We start from the raw sequence: 25,861 nt of genomic DNA on the forward strand, positions 1-25,861 counted from the left end.
GATGATAAAATGGACCAATAACAGGAGAATACAACCTCTCTAAGCAATGATTGTAAAGCAGTAAGCCTAACCCTAATCTAACCGTAACACCAATACCATGGTTAAGCTAAGGCTCCATCCTCCGTAGCCTAATTCACATCATGGACACTTAGGGTTAAGCACACCGCATTCCAACAGTAGGAGTATACATTTCTTTTACAATGTTCACCACCTATGTGCACCTATTTCTTTGTGCGTATATAGTTAGCTTTGCTAAGGAAGATAGAAAGAACACATAAAATTTTGCATACCTTCTTTGTCAACAATGTGTGACACTTTCGCATTTGAACAACCACAACAGAGACCTCAACATCGCTTCTGTGCTGGCCGATCTGGCCATAATTCCAGACTTGCTAGCTAGCAATTGAAAAGGCTCTATCTCCTCCCCTCATAGACTGAAGCGTTACCTACTTGGCTACAGCAGAGGAATGCAGAGCATTTTTGATGGGCATTCACTTCTATTCATTGAAAAATGATGAAAGCAACCACCATGTTTTCGCCATATACTCACGCAGGTAAACAGCACGCAGAGCTTAGTTGGGCAGAGCTGGGCTAGAGCCCATAGTTTCCTCGTCAACGGTTAGTGGAGTTTGATTGGATCGCTGCGCTACTACTTTGAAGAGTCTTTCGAGGCTTTCGAGTCTTTTCACTCCAACTAGCCTACTGAATTATTGTTGAGCCAAAAGCTGAGTTCCCTCATGACTAACATATCCATCCGTTTAGAGACACTCAAGAAAAAAAATGTAATTTTGGGCGGGATTTTGCAAATTTGGTTAGATTTGAATTTAAATAATTGCATGAGATTCTTCATGCAAAGGTGGATTAGTTAATACCAAGATTGATAATTTTTTGATTTAATTTGGGCAATCAATTTGAGAAAGTTTAAATTTTGAGGTCTTTTAGGGGTCAGAGTTACCCAAGGTCCAGTAGTAGGACAGTTTTCAGCAAATCACAAGTTGACACATAAAGAAGATTCTTAGTGTATTCCAAATTTTATGTCTCTAAATTGGGACGTGTATGACTTTTAAAAGGCACCCGTGTTACAACTGGCTCCTTTACCCTACTCTATTATGGAGGAGGCAATTTCGGCCTGCCATGTGGCACATTGAGAGAAAGCGGAGCCTGTGAGCGGCTGATCGAGAGGAGGTAGAGAAGGTGAACAGCCACCTGCAGGGTGAAGGCATTTCCGACCTGCCATGTGGTGCAAAGTGGATGGGCGGGAGGATGCCCTAAATTATAGAGGTGAATTATTATTAGAGCAAAATAGGAGGAGGTGGACAGCCGCCGGACCAATGCAGGAAGGAGGCAAATAAGAGAGATAAAGAGAAAGGAGAGATGGTCGTCAATTGAGGGAAAGTGATTAGAGCAGCCCACAATTACCTTTGGTCATCCATGCACCCCTGTTTGTGGTTTCTTCTCATCTACATCTTCCCTCTCAATCTGTTTCAGCTTGCATCAGTGCGCTCATCTTGTGTGAGCATCTCGGTCCAGTCACCATCAATGCCCACCAAATCTCGACAAGCCCATCCTTTGGTAATTATAAGTTGTAGTACAAGAGCAGTGGGCATTGGACACTAGGTCCACAAAAGACGGCTCATTGCCTCAAGTTTCAACACTGGATCAAGTCCACATTGGCAGGTGCAGCGAGGCCCGCATGTTGGATGATGCTTGCTAGTAGCAACAAGGCTCAAGAAAGCATGTGTCAGCAACGATCGTTGGCATCAGCACTGACGGGCCTCCGGGAGGCGAGCAAGGGCCCAGAAAAATCATCTGAAGATCAGCCTCTGTTTGGAAGACATAGAGGCAGTCACGATGGGAGACGAATACTGCCTCTTGGCACAGAGAGTGTCTTCCTCTTTGATCGCCGGCCTGGAGTCATCGGCATCTTCAGCAGACGCCTATGTGGCTGCCTCGCTTTGTTGTGCAGCCAACGGCTTGGCTATTGGTGCTATCATCTCTTCACACATGTCCAAAGAGAGGGAGAGAGAGAGAGGGAGAGAGAGAGTGCAGAGCCGGTCAAAATTTGATCTCATATATATATATATATATATATAGAGAGAGAGAGAGAGAGAGAGAGAGAGAGCCCGGATTACTGCTTAATGAGAGGGACACCGACTCCTTGCCGTTGCTGTGTTGCCGTGAAGAGGCTTGAGCGGAGTGTACCAGCCTATAGCCACAAATCAGAGAGTAGACAATTGTTAAATTTTGATCGCCTCTACTCTCTCTCTCTCTCTCTCTCTCTCTCTCTCTGATTTGTGGCTAGAGAGAGAGAGAGAGAGAGAGAGAGAGAGAGAGAGCCCGCATTACTGCTTAATGAGAGGGACACCAACTCCTTGCTGTTGCGGTGTTGCCGTGAAGAGGCTTGAGCGGAGTGTACCAGCCTATAGCCACAAATCAGAGAGTAGACAATTGTTAATTTCCAGCCTTAGGCATCATCAACTTCCAAAGTAAAAGATTTGTTTGAAGTTTGTGCCTTTGAGGTAGCGTTGTCATCAACTTGGCAAGAGGCATTGCAACAACATGAGCAAGTATAAACAAAACCAATGTGTAACCCTCTATCAAAATTTTGTATTGTGTTTGGCTTCATCAATCATTTGGAGAAAATTGGTGGCCATAGGTGTTGCGCTGCCACCACAAATTGAATAAGGCCACAAATTGAATGAGGCCACAAACCCATGTTGAAGTTTCGTCTAGCAGTTGCTTGAGTTTAGTGTAGACATGTTCAGGACATCACATCTAGAACATTCTTATCAGTGAGTAGCCCCGGAGAAGAGAGGTGGAGCAATAGTGGGGCTAGCACCTTGTAGCAATAGGTCCCCATGTGGCACTGGATGTAGAATTGTGAATGAGTTGCACTATGCTGACATGCAGATTTGCTTGGCAAGCCTTGCACCAAGGCCAATGCACACGGGCTAGCCTCACAAGATGTGCATCGAAGATGATGTGGGGGATAACATGGTAAGGTCTGCACTGAGGCTCATGAAGTGTGCTCCTAGAACAACATGTGTTGAAGATGAAGAGGGATCTAAGCTCACATTGGAGGGAGATGAAGATGCGTTCATTTCTCAGGAGGGTACGTGGTTGCATATGCAGCCTTCGGCCCTCCAGCAAGGTTTCTCTCTCTATCTCTATCTCCATCTCAACATTTAATACTTTTTTCATCCAAAAGTCTTGCAAGCTAAACCCCCCATTGCTTCTCTCTCTTCTCAGGTAGTGCTCAAGAGTTATAGACTCTCTCTCTCTCTCTCTCTCTCTCTCTCCATACCACCTTAGCATGCAAATCCTCTTTGTGCTCCACATAAGCCAATACTATTGCAATTAGTGGTGCCGCAAAGACACTGAATTGAGTGGACGACTAACAATGCACATTATAGTGGAAAGATTGTAGAGTGCCACCTTGGTTGGCCTAAGGCCGGATGGTGCTGAGAAATATCCAAAATCCAGCTTTGTGGCACTCTCTACATGCCAATATCTTGATGGTGACCCAAGCTACTATTGCAAAGGGCGACAATTCCAAAACCATCAAGCTACTAACTGAAGGCAAGTGCGAGAGTATCGAGCCACATCTCAAAGAATAGAATTATTGACATTCGATGCTTCTTCTGCCTCACGTACGCCCATGATTATCTTTCTACTCTATTAAGGAAAACCACATTGAAGCACTCCACATTGCTCAGCAAGAGGGATGTTCAGCCTCACGTGATGGTGTATGTCGAGAGGACAGTCTGCAAGAGAGAAGATTTTGAAGAGTTGTTAGGTCCGAGTGGGGGGAAGTAGTGGGGCTGCTTGGAAGTGAAGACACACACACACACACACACACACACACACACAGAGTCCTTGCTCAAGAGGAGGGGACCAATTGTAGAAGTCTCTAATGGCTCAGGGGTGTGAGTAGCCACGGAGAAGCAGTCAAAAGTTTCAACCCGTGTGTGTTGGGCTATCAATTTTCCTGTTGCCATCAATAAGCCCAACTTCTCGTACCATGTACAACGCACAAAACTTTGATGACAAAGTGTGCTTTGATTTTTTGTAACTATTTTGTGTTGTTTAATAGAACTAGCACCACCCTTAATGCTCGTTTGTCAATTCCATCCGCCCTTTTTGTGACATCGTTGTTTATTTACTGTGGCATTACATCTGAAGTAGCCATGTTCAGGACATCACATCTACAACATTCTTACCAGCGAGAAGCCACAAGAGAAGAGAAGTGGAGCAATAGTGGGGCCAACACCTTGCAGCAATAGGTCGCCATGTGGCATTGGATGTAGAATTGTGAATGAGTTGCACTATGCTAACATGTGGATTTTCTTGGCAAGCCCTGCACCAAGGACAATGCACATGGGCTAGCCGCACAAGATGTGCACCGAAGATGATGTGGGGGATAACATGGTAAGGTTGGCGGCACTGAGGCTCATGAAGCGTGCTCCTAGCACAACATGTGTTGAAGATGAAGAGGGATCTAAGCTCACACTGGAGGGAGATGAAGATGTGTTCATTTCTTAGGAGGATACGTGGTTGCATATGCAACCTTCGGCCCTCCAACAAGGTCTCTCTCTCTCTATCTCTATCTCTATCTCCCTCTCAGAATTGAATACCTTTTCTATTTAAAAGTCTTGCAAGCTAGGTCCCCCATTGCTTCTCTCTCTTCTTTGGTAGTGCTCAAGAGTTATAGACTCTCTCTCTCTCTCTCTCTCTCTCTCTCTCTCTCTCTCTCCCCCCAACAAAAGCCGTAGCCGTTTTTTGATCTAGTAGACATCAGTTCACTCTTTTGATCATAACTTCTTCATCTGAACTCCGGTTTGGGTGATCTATAGCCTCAATCAAAGAGCATGAAGCCCTCTACACATTCATGTAAAGATGTAAATTTTTAGAGTTATGGAAGGCATTTCTGTAGCAGCATTCTGAAGTGAACAGGTTCAGGAAAATTGACTCTCATCTCTTTTTTTACATACAATGTCTTCCGGCACTCGCAAAGGTTCTTCTTCTTCTTCAACAAGGTCCACAACCATTGTGGAAAATGATCCAAAATCTCCTAAGTGTGGAGATAGCAACACAACAACCCAACCAACGACATCAAAAACCATGATCATGGCATACTTGGTATCATTGCAAGAGACATAAACAAACAAGGCTAAGACTTACGAGCACTTGCAATGGAGAATGGCACACTAAGGGTACTTGTGGTTGAGAATGAGAATCTCAAGAGGACACTTGAGATACAAACAACACGCTTGATGCAACTTGAAGAGGAAGTCAAGGAATGTAAACGCTCTCTTTTGGACTTGGATGCTTTGAAGGAGCGGTTGAGCAAAGTAGAGCATGACCATGTATTGAAAGAGGAGAAATTTGACACCATGAGCTGGGATGTATGCGACATGAAAAATGTATGCACAAACAAGTCTTGGGCTGATGTATGTGGTAGATAATTCCTCACTCGTGCAAGCTATGGTTCAAACAAAGAATGTTGAGAATGTGGATGTGGAGGAGTTGAAGGAATGGGAGCAACGTTCCAAGAACATTGTTATTCGTGGAATTCCTGAAGAGAAGTTAGAGACACCTCCTTCTCTTGCCATTGTTATCAAAGATTTCTTCGAAACCCACTTTGGCATGTCCGGAGTTATGGGTCTATGGAGCCCAAATAGTGGGGAAGCAAGGAGCTCCTCGCTCGGGAGGACGGCCAATTGTATGCACCATGCCAGATGAGACCAAGCAAAAGATTATCCTTGATAATATTTGGATCTATTTGAGGGATACAAAATGTTTTATATGTGAAGATCGCACTATTAAGAAAAATATGTGTCGCAAGGCATATGAGGAAAAGAATAAGGAAAACAAAGAGCTCTCTCATGAAGAAAATATGTCTAAGGAGGAGACAAGTTCCTCAAGAAAATAGGGATGTGTGACCTATGAGACCGAGTTACAATTGAAAATATGCTTTTGGAATTGTAATGGATACCCATGGAATCCGGAGGTTGGCATTGATGAACTAACAAGCAAAGTCGATGTTGTACTTCTTGTTGAAACTTGGGAGCATGATACACGAAGGATTAACGGCTTGGAGGATTACAATGTACATTCATTGATGTGGTCAAAGAATCTCAAACAATGAAGAGGACAAGGAGGGGTAGCATGTATGGTTAAGAAAGGATTGGAAGATTTTGTATTAATTGTGAAAGATGACAAGTACAAACGTTATGTATGGCTGAAAATTATGACACCAAAAGTAGCACACATTTTTGTAGTCGGTTGCTACATTCCTCATCATGATTCCCCCTTTTATGCTTGCATGGATAGAGATCGGTCATTTTTTATTTAGAAGAGAACATTACTTATTTCAAAGTTGAAGGTGATGTTATTGTATTTGGGGATATGAATGCTCGCACAAAAACATTACAACATGATAACAATTTGATATGCCATACATTTCAAGGGAGTTGGAGGAAGTTCACTTGTATGATCGTACTTCAATGGATGAGAAAGAGCCGGATCACTATGGAAAGTTACTTTTACACATGTGTAATAGCACGGGTATGTTCATTGCCAATGGTGTATCTTTGTGGAGTGGAACCAATGGATTTACATGTAGGAGACATAATGGGGACAGTGTGATTGACTATATGCTACTCTCCGAAGCCATCATGTATCGCATAAAGAGTTTTATGTTTGTCCAATGGACCCCGAAATCCGACCATCGCACCTTATGTATTGACCTTTCATGTGGAGAAGCAACTAAGCATGATAATCTCAGCCAAAGGAAAGAGAAATTATCACTATGTATGAATTTCAAATGGGCACCAATGTACATTGAAATGGTTGAGCAAAAATTATGGATGACAAAGCTTTAATATGATGCACCATTGGAAACTAAATGGGAAGCTTTCAAGAAAGTTATTTATTCTTGTGCCGAAGAATGCTTTGCCATAAAGCATCTCCATAGTATCAACAAAGATAGATAATCACATGGAAATACTCTTTCGGGAGCTAAAGGAAAAGAAAGGGTGAAAAGAAAAATGTTTAACTGTTTATCCTTTTGTACTTTCTATTATATTCTTTCCTCACGTGTCTGATTTTCCAGATGAGCTGAACCATTTCTTGTCATGGGTTCTGTGCAAGTTGCAATAGCTATGCTCTCGCTTTGAGCTTGCACAAGGTATTGGTTGAATATTTAAAGCTTATACCTACTCTACATCTCGCTCTTTCTCTCTATGTGCCCCAGAATACAAGTGGCCTAAATTACGCAAAAGGTGGTTTGATAAAGAATGTTAAGATGTTCGAAAGTCCTTGATAAAGCTTGATGCAACTATGGACAAAGACACCTATCAAAGTCATTTGCATACATATAAGGCATTGATTCAAAAGAAGAGAAGAAGATGGAAAGTAAAGCAGCAACTTTTTCAAGTCCAAGAAAAGGCACATGCATGTGGAAGATTTTGGAGAAACTTGAGGGGCAAGCGGGTTGAGAGTTTTGGTAAATTAGTCTTCTGGATATGTACACACACTGCAGGCAATTATATGAGCAAGCAAACGCTGAGAAAATTCTATTTTATGGCTCACTCCCATGTATGCCCTCTTTTTTTACTATTGAGGATGTGTGCGGTGGGCTTGAAAAGTTGGCCACTCGCAAAGCGGGAGATCTTCAAGGTGTCAAGCCGGAGATTATTCATGAGTGGATGTGTGATATGTTCAACCTTGCACTTCAACGTGGTATGCCTTATGATTGGAGTACTAATTGGGTTAAGCCTTTGCATAAAGGAGAGGATGTAAATAATGTAAACAACTACCGCACTATAATGATTGGGTCCCTTCATGACCCCGACCACCTTCAACTAGCCCCTCTGCCCCACTTGCCCCAATAACCTTTGTCCTTGATGATTGCTATGCTTGCCAGAGAGCAACCCCATGCCGTCTTCCCTCTATCATGAATTACATCTCTCTCTCTCTCTCTCTCTCTCTCTCTCTCTCTCTCTCTCTCTCTCTCTCTCTCTCTCTCAACCTGTGACTAGAGAAAGTTACAAGACTATATGGCAACCGAGCAAGAGGCATTTTTTGGAGCGTTGAGTGTGTGTGTGCATGGGAACGGAATGTTGATTTGTTGTGTGTCATTTGGAAAAGAGTTGTTGCAATATGAGGTGCCTAAAAGAATGGCCCGACTTTGGACGCTTAGGGTAGATAAGGACAAGACAATGCCAACTACTCCTATTAGTTTGGTGCCATAGTTTAGTTTGATCCTACTATGTAAACAATGTATAGCATGACACATCATGTTACTCCTTTGTATGTATGTATGGCCCTCAATGGTTGAAACAGAAGATCAACACTCTAGATGTGATCACTTCTATTCAACATCCTCCATGCATTTAGTCACTCAAATCTTCTAGATGAGGACCAAAGTACACTAATAACATCAGGGGGAACTATACAATTGCATCAATGAACAATACACTTTACACTTACATGGTTGTTCTTTTTGTGGTCGGAATTTTCATCTCCTATAATGTACTCATTGTGCAAGGCATGCACCATCATAGGCAGGGCACAAAAGCATTTGAATTTTTACATAAGATGCGAAGCAAAGGCTTCACTCCAAATGCAATCTCCTATGCTTGCATCTTGAGAAGCTGACATGGCCAAACCAATTAGTGGTTCCATTGTAGCCAAGGATTCCGGAAAACAAGTTTTGCTTAGCAATGCTTTGGTTGACATGCACACCTATGGTGTATTGGCACAAATGATCTTCATAAAAACCTATGGTGCATTCAAAAAGATGATCTTCATGCACACCTATGGTGCATTCACACGGATGATCTTCATGTTTAGAATGTTGTATGTTGGAATGCATCTATTGCATTATATGCCCAACACAAAACAAAGGAAGATCAAGAGTTTTGTTAAGAGGAGGCAAATTGAGTGTTCCAATGCTTTGGTTGTGGATCATGCACACCTATGATGCATTCACACAGATGATGTTCATGTTTAGGATGTTGTATGTTGGAATGCATCTATTGTATGATATGTTGAGCACAAGACCGGTGAGGAAGCTCAAGGTTTTGTTAAGAGGAGGCAAAGTGAGTGCTCCATTGTAATCTCCTTATGTTTGCATCTCAAAGATATGTGCAAAAAAATACATGTTGAGATGGTTAGTCTAGGGCTAATGTGATTTTGTAAACATGCTCACTATCTTGCAAGCTGATGTAGAAAGGTCTCTCACACTCTCTCTTATCTTTCTACTCTATTATGGAGGCCTGAATTTAGGCATTACCACATGGGGAAAGTAGTCATCGGTCAGGGACACCTACCTGCAAGAAATTGAAGAGCCGTGGGGGGCATTTGGTCACCCTAAACTACCTTATGTGGCAGTGCTGCCCCCCTCACCAATGTGATCGGTCACATTTTTGTCTCAAACGAGTCTCCCTCCAACCAGAAAATCCCCTCTAGAATGTTATTTTTTTGTGAAGCAAAGCCTGCTAATGATGGGGAGACACCTATTATTCTGGGCCATTTAGTCTATGAAAGAATGCATATCTTGAGTTTTTGGATAAGCTAGAAAAGTGTGGTCTGGTGTATGTTAGAATATTGGGAGAGGGTGATGATGCCACTTATGCAATTGGTCGAGGATGGCAATCTACTTTCCAAACCAAGGACATATAACGCTCACTTCTAGCAATCAAGTTGGACAAGAGAAGAGGCAAAAAAGTATGGTTCAATAGCATGGTGGTTGCATAAATAGGGTGACATGATGCCCGCAATGATCAAAATAATACAATCACCTTTGCGAATGGGTTTCCATTTCCCAAGGAGATAATATTGGGTTGTTTGGCAATGCTTCAAGAGGAGAGTGTTGTGATTTCGTGGCAATCTGGGCGATTCTAGGGATGTCTTAATCTTAGACAACATTGAAGTCCAATATGCTCGGAGACCTTTTAAAGCAACTGGGAGAGTGCTTGCTTTTCTGTCAAATTGAGGGACAGTCTTAGTATTGAAATGGGAATCTTCAAGTTTTATATGTCTGCCAATGCATAGCATTTGTTCTATTCATTGCCACGCTGCCAATGCCGCCTTTTGTTCATGCACGCCTTTGTTGCCAACACTGTTTAGTAACCATCATTTCCTATATGCAACTAAGGGTTGTAATATCCAAAGTGATTGCCATTCGATAAATGGTGATAGACATCGTGGTCATTGTGATGATAACAATAGGCAATATGAATGCCATTCCCATAGGATTGGTTATAAGCCATCATTGCCCATGCCATCGTTGCTCATGCCATGCCATGTGGTTGTTCATGCCAGCCACTATCGACTGTATGCAGATGTTCATGCCTATTTTGTAGCCATTGTCGAGTGCATGGGATTGTTGATCAGTTCCGAGTTTTATGTTGTGCCAACATTGCTACCAGGCCTTGGTGATGGATGGCGCATACTTCAAGGGGGCAGGTGGCCCTCAAGAGGGAGCTTAAGAGTGCAGAGAGAGAGAGAGAGAGAGAGAGAGAGAGAGAGAGAGAGAGAGAGAGAGAGAGAGAGAGAGAGAGAGAGAGAGAGAGAGAGAGAGAGAGAGAGAGAGAGAGAGAGGTTGTGGGGTGGCTCAAATGTAACTCTCCCTCATACACACCACCACTCTAAATGATAGCAAAGAGATTTCAATACTTTGCTCTTCCATAGTCTCTCTCTCTCTCTCTAGGGGATATATATATATATATATCCCCTAGTCTCTCTCTCTCTCTCTCTCTCTCTCACACACACACACACACACATAAGAGAGAGAGAGAGAGAGAGAGAGAGAGAGAGAGAGAGAGACAGAGAGAGAGAGAGAGAGAGAGAGAGAGAGAGAGAGAGAGAGAGAGAGAGAGAGAGAGAGAATGGTGTGGTGAGGGCTGACAACAAGGGAGAGATAGGGAGAATGTGATGTTTCATGGGGAGATATATAAAATAGACACACACACACACACACACACATTTATATACACACTTAGGTATGTACACACATACTCACATGTTTGAGGTTGACAAACTGAGGATTGGCCTTTTGGTAAAAGCAAGAGAGATCCATCAAAGGCGTAGCTACCTACACACATACTTAGATGAGTGAGCCTGACAAACTATATAGGAATGACCCCTTGGTAAGAGCGAATGAGACCCGCCAGAGGCGGGTCGCTTGAGCTCGTAGCATTAAAGAGGGGGGGTAAGGGGATCAAGGGCTCCACGCATGAAGGCCAAGGAGATCGCAGCAGTGAATGTCAACTCAAAAATTAAACCTAGCCACGAATTAAACCCATGCAGTGCCTGTAAGATAACAATAAAGGGTTGTAAAACTACACATGGGTACAGCATGCATGCGTAGGTGAGATGGCTAGCCCATGTGTCACAAAATCCAGGCTGCGAGGTCCTGGGTCCAAAAGCAAGTGGCGAGAGGCGTGCTTTTTTGTATGTCCGGGTTTCGTTTCGCCCCGATTTTCGTGCTGCATGGGTTTCGTCCACCTCGGGATTCCGCCTTAAACTTTTAGCCGCCCCCCCCCCCCCCCCCCCCCCCCCCCGTGCGCACCCTAAAAAGACTCACTACTACCCGTACACTTTCAATACTAACGAAATTATGAAGAAGCAGCTTCTACCTTCTTCCATCGTGCAGTACACTCATGTAGTCAGCCACTTGAGCTTGAGTATGCAGGCTTCCATCACCTCTAGTCCTTCCTATTGTTGCTTTGAATCTACTATCCTCAAATCAAGGTGCCCTCTTCAACAAAAAATGTACTCCCATGCTATGAGTTGTAATTATCTTGTCCCCTCCATTGTTGTGATGTTCTAAGCCCGACATTGTTGTCCTCTCTTGCCCAGCAGGAAACTACTTCTCAAACAAATATTGAATGTCCCCTTTGTCATCGCGTTAAATGTCAATTACTATGGTGTGGCCCAATGGTATGAGGGTGTACAAGTGAGTGTCGTAGAGCATTACAGGAGTCCATAGCCTAACTTTCATTGCATGTGGACCAAATTCTGAGCTTGAAAGACCAAGAAAGAGTCCAGATATTCTGCACACCCAATTTGGCTATACCTTTCACAAAATTGGTTCAAATTCAATTTTGAAAGTAGCTGTGAGTTGCTTGAGTGGTGGGCTACCCTAGTATTCTAAGGGGCCTTAGAATCCAATAGCCAAAATTTCACGGAATTTGGAGCATATTTGGGCCAGTAAGTGCCAAAGAACAAAAATTGGGCCAGAGTCAAGTTGGAATTGATTATATCGTGCACAAAATTGGTTCAAATTCAATTTTGAAAGCTGCTGAGAGTTGCTTGCATGGTAGAGAATATCTGGAGAAGAAATCTTCTCATTTTTTCCAGACAGACATTATACGCGTATAATGTCTAAGGGCCAGACTTAGAGCCCATTTGGTTGGATTGAGCCTACCAGAGTGTTTCAATTGACTCTAGCAACCCATTTTAAAAGTCAAATTAGTGGGAAGAACATAAATGGGGAACCAACCCTCCATAAAAAAACTTTGGACAAAAAGTACCTGCACGGTCTTACTAATCAACACTGAATATTACTGAAGTGAGAATCACTATTTGACAAAGATTTGCAGAGTCTAAAGTTTTGTATAGATATAGATAGCCATCAACAAGGTCCAGCAAGTCAAGAACAATCGGAAGTACAATCAGTCAACCAATTGGAGAGCTGAAAGACTGGCCTGAGTAAGGAACGACAGAGCAAGCTTTTGAGGTAAAAGGTTTGGATTTATGTGTGTTAAGGAATTGATGTATTTAAGATCAGGAAGAAATCTCCAAAGAGACCAGAGATCACAAGGAGATCATGTCATCTTAGTGTCTACTAAAAAGAGTGTGACCCAAGCAACAATAGATCCACTAGCACTAATTATATAAGATGGTAGTGGGACCGCCACCTCTTTAGAGCAATCTATTTACCTCATGGCTAACCAAAACACCACTGTTAATCGACCAAGCCAAGTGGGAGGAGGTAGCACCTCTAAGGACCCCATTCGGACAATGAGGTTTACAACCCTTTACTTAGAAGGACAAAATGCTCATGGGGCTCTAGTATATGCTGATGAAAGGGGACGTAACAGCATATGTATTGAGGAAAAACCAGCAAAAGAAGTGGACACCCTTCTAGTTTATGATGATGGGGATAGATTCCGTGATGATGAGGGAATACCTTACCTCATTGTTAAGGAAGAACTATAAAAAATATGGGACAATGTTGCAAAAGGGTAGATGGTTTCTGAAATCACCGAAATACCTCCTCGGATAGATCTTCCTAATGCCACCCTAGTGTTTGACAAGAAGGTGACTAAAGTAGTGGCTAATCAAGGAATGGTAGGAATCTATGAGTACCTAAATAGGAGAGTCAAAACATATTTCCGGTGTCTAGCATCTTATGCCTTTGAGTTAAGCACAAAAAAGACTTTATAATTGTTCTCGTATGAATCATGTGAAGGGAGTCTCATAATATATGCTGACAAATATGGACGGGAGTATGTGCTGATAGAGAATCACTGGAGTAATTCCAGCAACTCAAGGACTAAACCCTACCCCTAGCAAGTCTACAAATCCCTTTGAGGAAGTAGAGGATACGACCAGATTTCCAACTAGACAAGCTAGAGTGGTTGAAACACCACTTTTCCCTTCATATCTCAACCCAAATCCTGAAATGTTGCAATCTTGGTTGAGATCGACAGTAATAAGGGAGCAGGAGTTCTATAGATGAAAAGTCCCTATTACAAACGGGTCATATGTGACCCCTATAGTATCACCAATGCTCGAGTATTCTTACTCTTATTGCAAGGAGAGCAAGGGACCAACAATGATGCCGACCATGGCAGGATTCCCCTATATGGAAATAATCAAGACGGAAAGAAGATTTGCAGCGAAACCACTTATTTGACGACAGATCGAGACATGAACGAGAACCTGTAAGGGGAGAGGGACGAGGGGATTCCACAATCAGGTTGGTAGACCACACATGTGTTAGACCTTCTCAAGTCCAGAAATTGGTTAACAAGAAATATTCAGGGGAAAGAGACCCTAGAGACCACGTGGCAATGTTCTTGAGAGTGATCCGAGCAAAAGAGGTTAGGGACTTCGATACACAGTTTGCTGAATTTGGACTCACCTTGGAGGAAGATGCCGTCACCTGGTTTGATTCTGTTGAAAGATGGAATTTTGAGACCATCCCTTAACGAATTTGTGGAGGAATTCTCTCAAAGAGGGATAGCCCACAATACTATCTCTCAAATCCATAAGTTCAAGCAGAAAGAGAGAGAATCTGTCAGGAAGGCAATCTTACGGTTGAAACGATACGTAAATATTTCCCAATGGAAAAATTACCTACTCAATCCAGACTCATGTTGATATTTATCCAGGGATTGAGAAATACAAATCTTCAAAAGGATTTGCATATTAAGAAAAGCCCCACTATGAATGAGTTAACCAGAGAGGCTTTATACCTGGTAGATAATTGTGCGATCTACAAGGATGGAGATCTAAGAGATGGAGAAGATGATTCATCTCAACAAAGTGGAACTAAGTCCATGAAATTAGCACAACCAAGCAAACCATGGGTAAATCAAGAGCGACCCATAGAGGAGGTGCTGAAGAGGATTAGCCCATTTCCTAAGCCACATGCTAAGCAATTAAAGTGGTACACTGTCGAACAAAAATGGGAAAATTACGTGACTGAAGAGTGCTATTACAATAAGGGTTATGTGCGAGAATGATAGTATGTTCCCCAGGTGCAAGTAACACCGCTTCAAATACCACCGATGCCTAGATATACAACAAGGAATTTGACTAGACCAGTTGGGGTTGAAAGACCACAGCCAGTTTTGGCGCAACAAACACCACTCCCAGGAGCAAGACCGATAGGTGTGAGGTATTCGCCTACTGTGGAAGAACCAGAGGAACGAGTCTTAATGCCTGTACATGTATATTACAAAGAGCCAAGTGGAACTATGGCTTGTCCTGCATACTACCCACCAAAAGAGCTCAGAGCGTCAGGACCATGGAGCATGATCGGCAATGTTGGACCACCAACAGTGGCACATGCTGCAAGAGAAAGTAGATATAATTTGGACGAGAGAACATTGTTGTTCATAGTCAATGGGGGTTTCAGTGGACCGAGATCTGCTTACCAACAAAGGGGAGTTCAAGGAGTGCCATGAAAATCATTGGGACCATGCTATAAGTGTGGGGGCGACCACCTCATGAAAGAATGTCCTCATACGGAAATTGTCCGAGTTAATGCGTATTGTCCAGACTGCGATATCAATCATTTGATCTCCGATTGTCCAAAAAATCCAAACAAAGCAGTTAAAACAACTTTAAACATCTTGGAGGCAATCCCTTCAAGCAGTGGTTCAGAAAACAAAATAGTAGTACCTATACAGATTATCACACAAGCTCAAGCTCAAAAAGAGAAAGGGGAATCCATAATCGAAGAACCAAGATTGAAAGCACCTAGCATCGAATGAAAAAGCCAACAAAACACATGGAAGTCTAGGAAAGCACGCGTGGAAGTTAGGAAAGAAAGAGAACAAACTGTCCTAGTGGGAAAATTAAAACAACCCAAAGACAGATTATAAAAACTTGAAAGACAAACTGTTCAAAAACCAGAAACTCCAAATGACATAGAGCCTCAGGAGAAAAGGGAATCAAAAAGTGCGGGATCAGGAGGATTTGTGCTAGTCAAGAAAGTAAATGAATATCTAGACGCACTCTTGAAGCCTATGAATCAAGGCTTAAAATCAACCAAACGCAAGAACAAAGATGGATGACGTATCCCTATGCAGAGCTAGAAAAACAAAGACTGGAAATGTGTCCAAAGATGATCCAAACAGCCCAAACCCTACTAGAGCCAACTGCAAGAAAACAAGAGGAGTGGGTAGGACTCCCAGTATCAATACCGAGAACCCTTGTAGCACATGAATTTGAAAGGAGAGCTGTTACTTCAGAAATTCAGTTGAAACCAAAAAAATCAATTAAAAACCCTGGATAGTGATGAAACACAATAGATCAAAAGTCTGAAGGTTTCAACCTATCATACTGGAAATTTATGAAGGGGACGAAGGCTTGAATGATCTTTGGAGGCAAATAAGAGAAGCCAATGAGGCTAATGAATTAAGCCAAAGGGTTAACAAAACCAGTATGGGAGGAGATGTCTTTCTTCCTCCTATTGAAGAATTTAAGACAGGACCTCACGCATATCTAGAGATGCACTCGTATTGGGGAGACAAGGGATCCGTGAGATCTTGGGATAGACAACCTATGTCTCTGAGAACTTTGCCCTCTTATATGGGAGAGTATGAAGCAAATCTGGATGTGGAAAGTTGTACCATCACAGAAACTCTTTGCAAGGAAGGGGATGGACTCCTAGGGGTTGCTAACCATCTTGTCTACTCCAGTAACGTGTACCATTACTCTCGCCAAGCTGCTCAGAATAAGACCTCATATGTGGACTACAGTAGGAAAATGTCCAAAAAAGTTTGGGGTAAAAGATCCGAATTCACGAATGCAGGAAGGAATCAAAGAATTACAAAAACCTCAACTAAACATGTAACCATTACCCTTAAACAAGGTAGGAGAATACTGTGAAGGGGAAGATGGAAATACCACGCTCCCAGTTGAATTAGAAGGTGTCACCACCATGGAAATTCTTGACAGTGGAGCTGGTGTAGCCATCACAACAAAGGATGTATGGAAGAAATGGGGGAAACCGGCTTTGAGAACCACGAGGATGAAGTTGCAACTTGCTCATGGTTATATGGAGACACCCATAGGGCTCCTAGAAAAGGTAGTTGTTACCTCTTGCGGAATTGAGTACAAGCATACCTTTGCAATAGTGGATTTTGGCAAGAAGAATAACTATGACAAAATACATGGACGACCATTCATGTGACAATTAAAGATGGTCCAAGATTGGGGCTATAATCATATATACCTCAGACACATGGGAACCACTACGAGAATAAACCTTAAAGACCATAGCTACAAATATGTGGACCAAACCCCGATAGAGGAATTTGATTATGCTACATTAGTAGGGTCGAAACTTCCAGCCTAGCTAGGTAAACCAAAGGAGTTATGGATATGTGGGGAATCCAATTGTGGAAGCCTAAACGGGAAGAATATATTCTAGAAAGAGTTATTGAGGATACAGAATGCATTTCGGAACCTTTTTCAAAAGAGTCCTTAGAACCTTTAGAGTGGACGCACAGTCTGGTCTATATAAGCCAAGCGGCGCCCTCCAATGGGTCATCGAAGAGAGAAAGGGGGAGCTCCCTGTTCGTGGTGATGGCCGGCCCTTATAGGCGCTGCGAGTTGACGTTGCCGAGCGGCACACAGCCCTGTGTGGATGGAGATGGGGCGAGTTTTGAGAGTTGTATTCGACGACGGCCCTGCGCTAGTGGCACATGCTGGCCATAGCTGATGCTTTTTTGTGCCGTTTTGAAGCCTGCAAAGCAGAGTTCTCTGATAGATCAACCCCTTTGTGCTTTTTTTCTTGAAAATGGCCATGGTGATGGCAGTGCAAACCAGTGTACATGCCTTTTGAAGTACAATCAAGCCACCGTTGCCCCCTATTGCTGTTGTTTCCCCTTTCCCGCTTCTCTTTCTCCTGCTTTCATGTTGCCCCTCGGTGCCGGCAGTGTGGATGTGTGTGCCCCCCCCGGACCGACGGTGTTTTGTGTGAGAGTGAAATTGAGTGGCTTTTAGCATGTGTAAGGTGGAGATAGACCGTGGTAGCAGGTGTGCTTTGTGTGGTGGGTTTGTGGAGTGTGTGAACAGTGGAAATTGGGCAGGCGGTGGTCTGCTAGTGTAAAGTGTGATTGTAAGGTGTTTTTCGAGAGGACAGGGGTGCTGTGGATACCCTGAGCTATAGAAAGGCCCCTGTGTTTGTGCGAGGCGTGTTCCCCCATTCCCCCTCTCCATCTTCTGGTGTCCCCCACTAAAGAGCGTGTTGATTGCTCCTAGTTGATCGCTGATAAGCAGTTTTTCCTGTTGGAAGTCATGGCAGTAGAAGCTATGGACCGATTTTCACAGGTGAAGAAGGCCCTAACGAGTGGATGTCAGATTTTGAGCTGTATATGCTATTGTTGCGTATGCCGAGCGAGGATAGCAAGATGCAGACTTTTCCTTTGGTGATGCGTGGTAAAGCTAAAGCATGGTATGAAGCATTGGAAGGCGAGCCGAGGCAAGCATGACCAGCTCTACGGGCGAGGTTTGTTCACGACTTCCGCAAGGAGGCGTCCCCAGTCGAGATGGATGCAAAGCTGAAAGCACTTAAGCAAGATGTAAGTGAAGAGTTCAATCTATTTTTGGGTCATTTTGAAGAGTGCTGGGCAGAACTAGCGATAGCCATGTAATTGGCTAACAGAGACTACTTCAAGGTGGATAAGTTTATGGCGTGTCTGTATCCTAAGGTGAGAGAAAAGGTTGATTTTGAGAGCCCATAAAATTACAATGATGCGATAGCCATTGCACGGTCGAAGAGTAGAAAGATAAAGAAGAATATAGAGCAGGGTGTGTCAAGCTATGAGACAATGGCCCATGTTCAAACGTAGAGTCCGAGGGAGGCTATGCACGAAGAAAATCATGGAAACCGAGGTGTAGCTGTTGTGCCACAAAATTGGGTATGCACAGTACAAGATTTGTCCGAGCAAATGCAGGAGTTGTGGCTCAGTGTCATAGACAGAGGACAGCCAAGAGGAGCAAGGGGCAAGGCAAGGCTGCTGCCAGGTAGGTGCTACAATTGTGGAGAAGAGGGGAATTATGCACCTGATTGTCAGAGAGAGAGAGAGAGAGAGAGAGAGAGAGAGAGAGAGAGAGAGAGAGAGAGAGAGAGAGAGAGAGAGAGAGAGAGAGAGAGAGAGAGAGAGAGAGAGAGAGAGAGAGAGAGAGAGAGAGAGAGAGAGAGGAGGCATTTACCCGTTGTTTGGTAGAGTTTGAGGGCAAGGGAAATTCGATGGTCCAAGAGAGTAAATGGTGGAGAATCCTGTGTAGCCAGCTTTGCCAAATGGAGGCTAAGTCCCAAGAGTGAATATTATCGGGGTGGATAAGCAGGATGTCAAGATTTTGGCCAATAAGAGAGCGAGCGTTGAGAGGGAGACAGAGACAAAGCGGGAAACTAGAGCTCGCAAAGGCAAAGAAAAGGTGTATGAAGGTGGAGAGCAGCCCAAGCCTAGCAAAAGAAGGAGGCATAGCAAAATAAAATAGGCGGATTTTCAGTTAGTGTGTGGCTATCCCGAGTACAATTTGGTAAGTGATGTTCAAAATCAAAAAGCAAACATTACTTTTGGTCAGTTGTTAGCTTTAAATCCAAAGTTAAGGAGACAATGGTCCACAAGTGTTAGCATCAGGCTACCAAGAGCTAAGGGGAATGTGTAAGTAGTGCGAAATATGGCTTTGAGGGTAGGTAACCCCACTGATGTTCTTCCGCTGGTGGATGCTATTATAGAAAAAAGGATGCAGGTACAGGCCTACATAGACGGTGGAGTACAGGTTTGTGTCATGACGGAAGTAGCCATGAAAGAGACAGGAGTCAAGGCAGTAGTCAAGTCGAATGTGTGCATGAGGATGGCTAACCATACTAAGGCCAGATGTTTGGGTGTGGCTCAGGATGTGAAGCTCAAGGTGATGGGCATAGAGTACCTGATAGACTTGTTTGTGATGAAGGCAGGAGATAATGCTTAGCCGATCATTTTGGGTAGGCCATGGCTTTTGGCAATAGGTGCTAAGCAAGATTGGGAGAGCAAAGTGTTCACCTTACCTGACAAAGAGAGGGGAAGGCAGATTGTGCTTGATTTGAAGACCAAGGAGAGCAGTTCTCGTCCTATGGCAGTTAAAGATGAGGGCGACATGACGAGCTACGAGTACGAGACATAGACGGGCTATGATGAAGGCTACAATAGCACAGAGGAAGAGGAAAGCGAGGAGGATTCGCTAAACATTAATACAGATCTGTTTGGAGTCACTATAGAGGATTTTGGTGCAGATGAGGAAAGCAATGCTGACCTTGATGAAGACAAAGTGTGGAGTGAATTTTTGTCTTGCTTGCCTGATGATGTGACGGTAGAGCAGGTGTTAGAAGGGCAAATGAAGTTAGATTGTGAAAGTGAGGTGGAAATTCCAAAGTTGGGAGATGATCAGCTTGGCCTAGTCTATGGTGAACAGGTTGAAGACTTGGCAGAGCAGGTTCTTGAAGCTAAAGAGCAGGATGACCAAGTGCAGGAGCTTGATGTTGTACTATTGGTAAATATGTTGTTGAAGGTTGCTTTGGAGATATCTTTACATCGACTGCAAGGCCTTCCTATGGTGGGTCATGCTACAAAGTCTTTTCTGCCAGGCGGTTCAAAAATAGTTGATGAATAAGCATGCTATGGAGGGCTTCATAAGAGGCTCATTCCATGGTCTATGGATGAGGTCAAAATGCATATGCATGTTTTGTAGTTAGGTGGAAAGGTAGCAGAGGATCATGATATAAAGCAACAGGAGGAGCAAGTGGGGAAGACCAAACCAAATTTTCTGGGTAGAGAGATGCAAAAAGGGAGTTGGGTGATGAAGTATGAGAATTTCAAGTCTAAGAAGAAATGGACAGGTTCGTATAAAGTGCAAAAGACCTTTCCGAATGGGACCTATCAGTTGGTAAGGGCAAAAAGCTTCTTAGGAACAGGGTGAATGGTGTACGACTCAAACTGTATTTTGAGAGGGATCTAATGCCTGAGGTGCATCAAATTGTAGTCAAGGGGGGTGGGCAACCCACCTAAAGCCTGTGGTGTGCGAGAGAAGATGAAGCTTTTGTACATAGCTTGTACATAGGGTTGCAATTTTTGCAAATGCTTTCAGTTGTGAGAGTGGTGTGCCAATTTTAAAGTTTTGTACATATGCTTTTGGTCGAACATAAATGTTTGACGAGGGGGCTGGGCAATGATGGTGCAGCCAAAGTTGGTCCAAGCTTGGAAATGGTCTATGCCAGGTAGAGACAGCAGGCAGGTGCAGTGCAGAAGTCTAGGGCAGGTACCAAGGTCCTGGGCAGCCAAAGGGAAGCGGGAATATATGCTCAAGGCCGTTTTTTAGGCCAACATGGTTGTGGGATGGTCCAAATGGGATAGCAGATGAAGGTGTACGAAGTGTTGAGTCAGTGCTCTAAAATGAAGTGTTCGACGTGTTCTAGAAGCTGGTCCATAAGGCTCGTTAAACGGAGCCCCGGTACTCAAGATATGGCAGTTCAAAGATAGAGTGTGTAGCAAATCCCCGACGGGAAGGGCAGCTAGGGACAAGTGGCCCAGGCTAATGTTAGGGGATGCATGCATAAAGCCCGAGTTATGGAGCGTTCCTATCTTCTCGTATTATTAATTGGAGCTCTGGTTGGCCAATTGAATTTTTTCGGGGGCCGGGTTTGAGCCCACTTGCGTGCATCAAGAGATGTGCCATCTGGAATCTTTTTGGCCTCACCAAGGTTCCCGAAGATAGTATGCATCATGTGGAACTAGCACAAATTGACAACTCGTCAATCGGGTTCCTGGTTAGCAAGATACCACAGGTCAAAGTTGGGGACTGTTCTTTGAGGGGTGCTTACAGATGGTTTTCTTGTGTTTTGGCAGCCTTGTTGGGCGGGCCTGGGAAAGTCAAGAGGCAACAAGGATTACATAGATCCAAGCTGGTAATGCAAGCTTTTGGCCAGGTCTTATGGCTCGGGTATTAGGCATGGGAGCAACAAGTTACACCTATTGGAAAGTGGCAAAAAAAAGGAGATTTTTTGAGGCTTACAATGGGGATTCGAAGGGGAGTCAAGGGGTGAGGCCTCCACAAGCTACCACGTGGCAGGGGAGTTTAACTCCACATGCTCAAGGCGGCCCTGACAGTCTGGTCTATATAAACCAAGTGGTGCCCTCCGATGGGTCATCAAAGAGAGAAATGGGGAGCTCCCTGTTCGTGATGATGGCGGGCCCTTATGGGTGCTGCGGGTTAACGTTGCCGGGCGGCGCACAGCCTTGCGTGGACGGAGATGGGGCGGTTTTGAGAGTTGTGTCTGGTGACGGCCCTGCGTTGGTGGTGCACGCTGGCCATAGATGATGACATGGCATGGCGGTTCCAAGGGCGATCAGTTCCCACGGGCAACAGCCCCACCCCATTTTTGAAGGGACCCCCTCCCCCTCCCCCCCCACGCCCACCCCCCCCCCCCCCCCCCCCCCCCCCCCCCCCATATAGCGACATCTCTAATGCCATGGGGTAGGGGAGGTTTCATGTGAGCAAAAAAGAGAGAGGGAGCAGCGGGGTCCAAACCAAATAGAGAGAGGGAGCAGCGGGAGCACAAGCCAAGGCAAGAGCAAGGTGGAAGCCAAATCAAATAGAGAGAGAAGAGGCTGGTAAAGAGTCGGTCAAGAGAGCCGGACAGAGGTAGTCAAAAGAGGAAATCAAAAAATGGTAGTGTAAGCTAAGCTCCCCAGAAGGGGTAAAAGATGAAGAAAAATAAAAAAATAGAAAGAAGCCTAGGGGGCAATAGCGACCTCGCTAATGCCCCCCCCCCCCCCAAGTGCAAAGAGAGAAAGAGAGAGTAGAAGAAAAAAGTAAAGCGGTTTCCCCCTTCTAAAAGATGCCAAATCAAGGTGCCAGATGGCCCAATTAAAGTGTAAATTCTGAAATTAAAGGCCCCCATTATAAAGATCATTTTTGGATTAAATGAGGTGCTTTTTTGTGCCGTTTTGAAGCCTGCAAAGCGGTTCTCTGATAGATCAACCCCTTTGTGCTTTTTTCATGAAAATGGCCACGGTGATGGAAATGCAAACCAGTGTACATGCCTTTTGAAGTGCAATCAAGCCACCGTTGCCCCCTATTGTTGTTGTTTCCCCTTCCCCCCTTCTCTTTCTCCCGCTTTCATGTTCCCCTCGGTGCCGGCAGTGTGGATGTGTGTGCCCCCCGGACCGACGGTGTTTTGTGTGAGAGAGTGAGATTGAGTGGCTGTGAGCATGTGTAAGGGTGGAGACAGACCGTGGCAGCAAGTGTGCTTTGTGTGGTGGGTTTGTGGAGTGTGTGAACAGTGGAAATTGGGCAGGCGGTGGTGTAACTATTAATGGCCTAAAAACTTGTGTGTAGCGGAAATTAGCATGAACATAGTCGGCATTTCATTAGAATAGATACCTAATGACAATTACAAGAGTGCTTGGGTGGAGAGAGCAACAAAAAGCATGACACCTAGTTAGATGGCATGAACAATACTTTCAAAAGAGAGAGAAATTAAGCTATTGACAACAGTTGAGGACCGGATTTACATGGAGCCGGTCCCCCCTCCAAAAGGCTTTGTATTATGGTTTCTCCCATCAAGAGAGACATTGTAAAATACAATTCTTTGTGCTCCTTCAAGACTAGCTAGTGCAATGAAGATGAAAGCTTCATGCACTAAGCAAAACACTTATCAAACACAACATCAATTCTCTCCGGTCTCAGACCCAAGACCTCACACACCTTCAAAGATGGTGAGAGCTAGCAGGGTATGAGAGTAGATTGAGAGGAAGGAGTATTCTTACGAGAAAGATGTACATCTCCTCACATAATCACTCATATTAGCATAGCTTAGCTTAGTAATTAGCATGGTAGAGGAGATGAGCATGCATTGAAGGTTGGCTCTTGGTTGGATTTGCATCACAAAGCCAAGAGTTGTTGGTGTAGGCCTCCCTTCTCACAAGCTTGGAGTAGGTGGTAAGCTTTTCATTAACGCTTGAGAGGGAGAGAGAGTCTTCTTTACTTCACACACGAGATTGTGTGAGTGTTTGTGTGATAATGCCTTGCAAAAATCAGCCCCCTCTCTCTCTCTCTTGGTTGACCCCTCTTGCTATTTGCTCATGCTACCGTCTCATTGGACCTCCCTAGAGCTAGCCAATGATAATTAAGCAGTATAAGTGATAGCCTTCTGACATGTGTCCCCCTTTCCCCTTTTGTGAGAGCTTTATGTAATTAATAAATGCAACTAAACTCTCATTGGACCCCTTTGCCTCCTGGCCAATAGGAATTAGGTAAGCCATTGGGCTGCTTAATGCTCATTGGTCCCCTTGGGAGATTGTCCAATAGTCTTCTAGAGAGGTTAATTCTCATTGGTTCTTTTATTAAGTGTTTTTAAATTAATTAAACTAGATTTACTCTAGCCTAATTCTTATTGGTCCACCTCCAAGGCCATCCAATAGGAATTGGGTACACCTTGTGGGCATCTGGGCTAGGGAGCTAACATGTGTCCCTCATTCCCTTTGTGTAAAGGGAGCTTGTGTGTGTGTGTGTGTGAGTTTTTTTCTCATCCCCTACTCCCAAGGCTTGCCCCCTCCTATGTAGGGATTGATAAAGACTTTTGGGACACACACAAAGCATCCAATTCCCCCCATGCTTCACCTTTGGACACAACCTTTGAATTTTGGAACCTTTGCATTTTGGAAGTCTTAATGGGAGGAACCTTAGGGTCTTTTAAGCCCATTGTTGCACATGGATCTTTTGTAGATGGCCCCCCTTTTGGATCCCTATTTTCCCTTCTTTGGATCCCTACTGTGGCCGGTCTGCTAGCTTAACCAATATTCTAGCTTTTTCTCCCCTGGCACTTCCCCATATTAAATGATCAGTTTAACATGAGAAAATCATTTAGGAAAATTAGATATTGATTATTAATGACATTACCTCTCTCTTGAAATCATAGTCGTCCTCGACTATGGTGTAGAGAAGATAAAGCATATTGATGAGTCCTTTTCTTAGCGGGTAGAGGATCCCTATGTTACCCTACGACATCATTCCACAATGGATGACTAGTCCATTTGGTGCTTGAGAGCCTGAGGCTACCGCAAGCATGTCTGCACATTAGTCCTATCAATCTTCCTTAGTAGTGTGACAAGCTCTACTTGGTGTTTGGGAGACGTCGTCTCCACAAACTTGATCTAAGCATGCATACTACTTCATTTTTGTGCACAATAAAGAAAAAGAGAGTCTTATAAGAAAAAAACTTTGTTCATTTTTAACATTTTGTACATTTGCTTACTCTTGGGAAGCATTGTAAGCATTGACAAGGTTTAGGTTATCCTTTAATTGTATGCCTTGCACCCATCTAGCATCTTCAAAGGATAATTCTTAAACTTAATAAGATATCGTCGGATAGTCTCACCGCCTCTTAGTACCTTGTCTTCATGTCGGAGAATGGACTCGGGCTGCATCACCTCTTCTTGGTCCTAGATCTCTGGCGGGTCTTCAGTAGTTGGTTCTTGAGGTGGCTCTCCTTTGTAAGGCTTTAATAGGCTCACATGGAAAGCATTGTGTATGAGCCAATGATTGGGAAACTTGAGTTGATAGGCCATCTCATTGATTGGCCTAAGAATCTAGAAGGGACCATAATACCTTTTTTCTAGTTTAGCATAGTACTTTTGGTGTCCCGTAGGATTCTTGCCCGTCGTGTGCCTTAATTGAGCCTTGGGAAATTTAAATAAGACCCAATCATTTCCTTTAAAGGCTTGGGCTCTTCTGTGCTTGTCAGCAACAGTCTTTTGCCTTTGTTGTGAGATAGAGATAACATCCTTAAGATTTTGAAAAGATTCTTGTAGCTCTCGGCTATACTCATCTGCCGCGAAGATCTTCCCATGTACCTTAAGTAGCAAGGGACTTTTTGATCTTCCCTCAATTACCTCGAAAGGTGCTTTTCCTGTGGAAGTATGTACAGTGTTATTGTAAGCATACTCCACTAAGGGTAAGTACTTCTCCCATTGGGATCTTTGATCTACTTCCGTTACATAGGCTTTTAGTAGATGGAGAATTGTTAGGTTAGCTATTTCACTTTGGCCATCCATTTGTGGATGAT

General features: G+C 43.9%; 1 pseudogene; it reads left to right on the forward strand.

Moving 5' to 3' along the window:
• Positions 1–9,206: 9,206 nt before the first annotated feature.
• LOC147448362 (clavaminate synthase-like protein At3g21360 pseudogene) lies at positions 9,207–10,000 on the forward strand (annotated as a pseudogene).
• The last annotated feature ends 15,861 nt before the right edge of the window (positions 10,001–25,861 follow it).

This window comes from Adiantum capillus-veneris, chromosome 10, assembly GCF_014529385.1.
Source record: "Adiantum capillus-veneris isolate H3 chromosome 10, ASM1452938v2, whole genome shotgun sequence".
NCBI classification, from domain to species: domain Eukaryota; kingdom Viridiplantae; phylum Streptophyta; class Polypodiopsida; order Polypodiales; family Pteridaceae; genus Adiantum; species Adiantum capillus-veneris.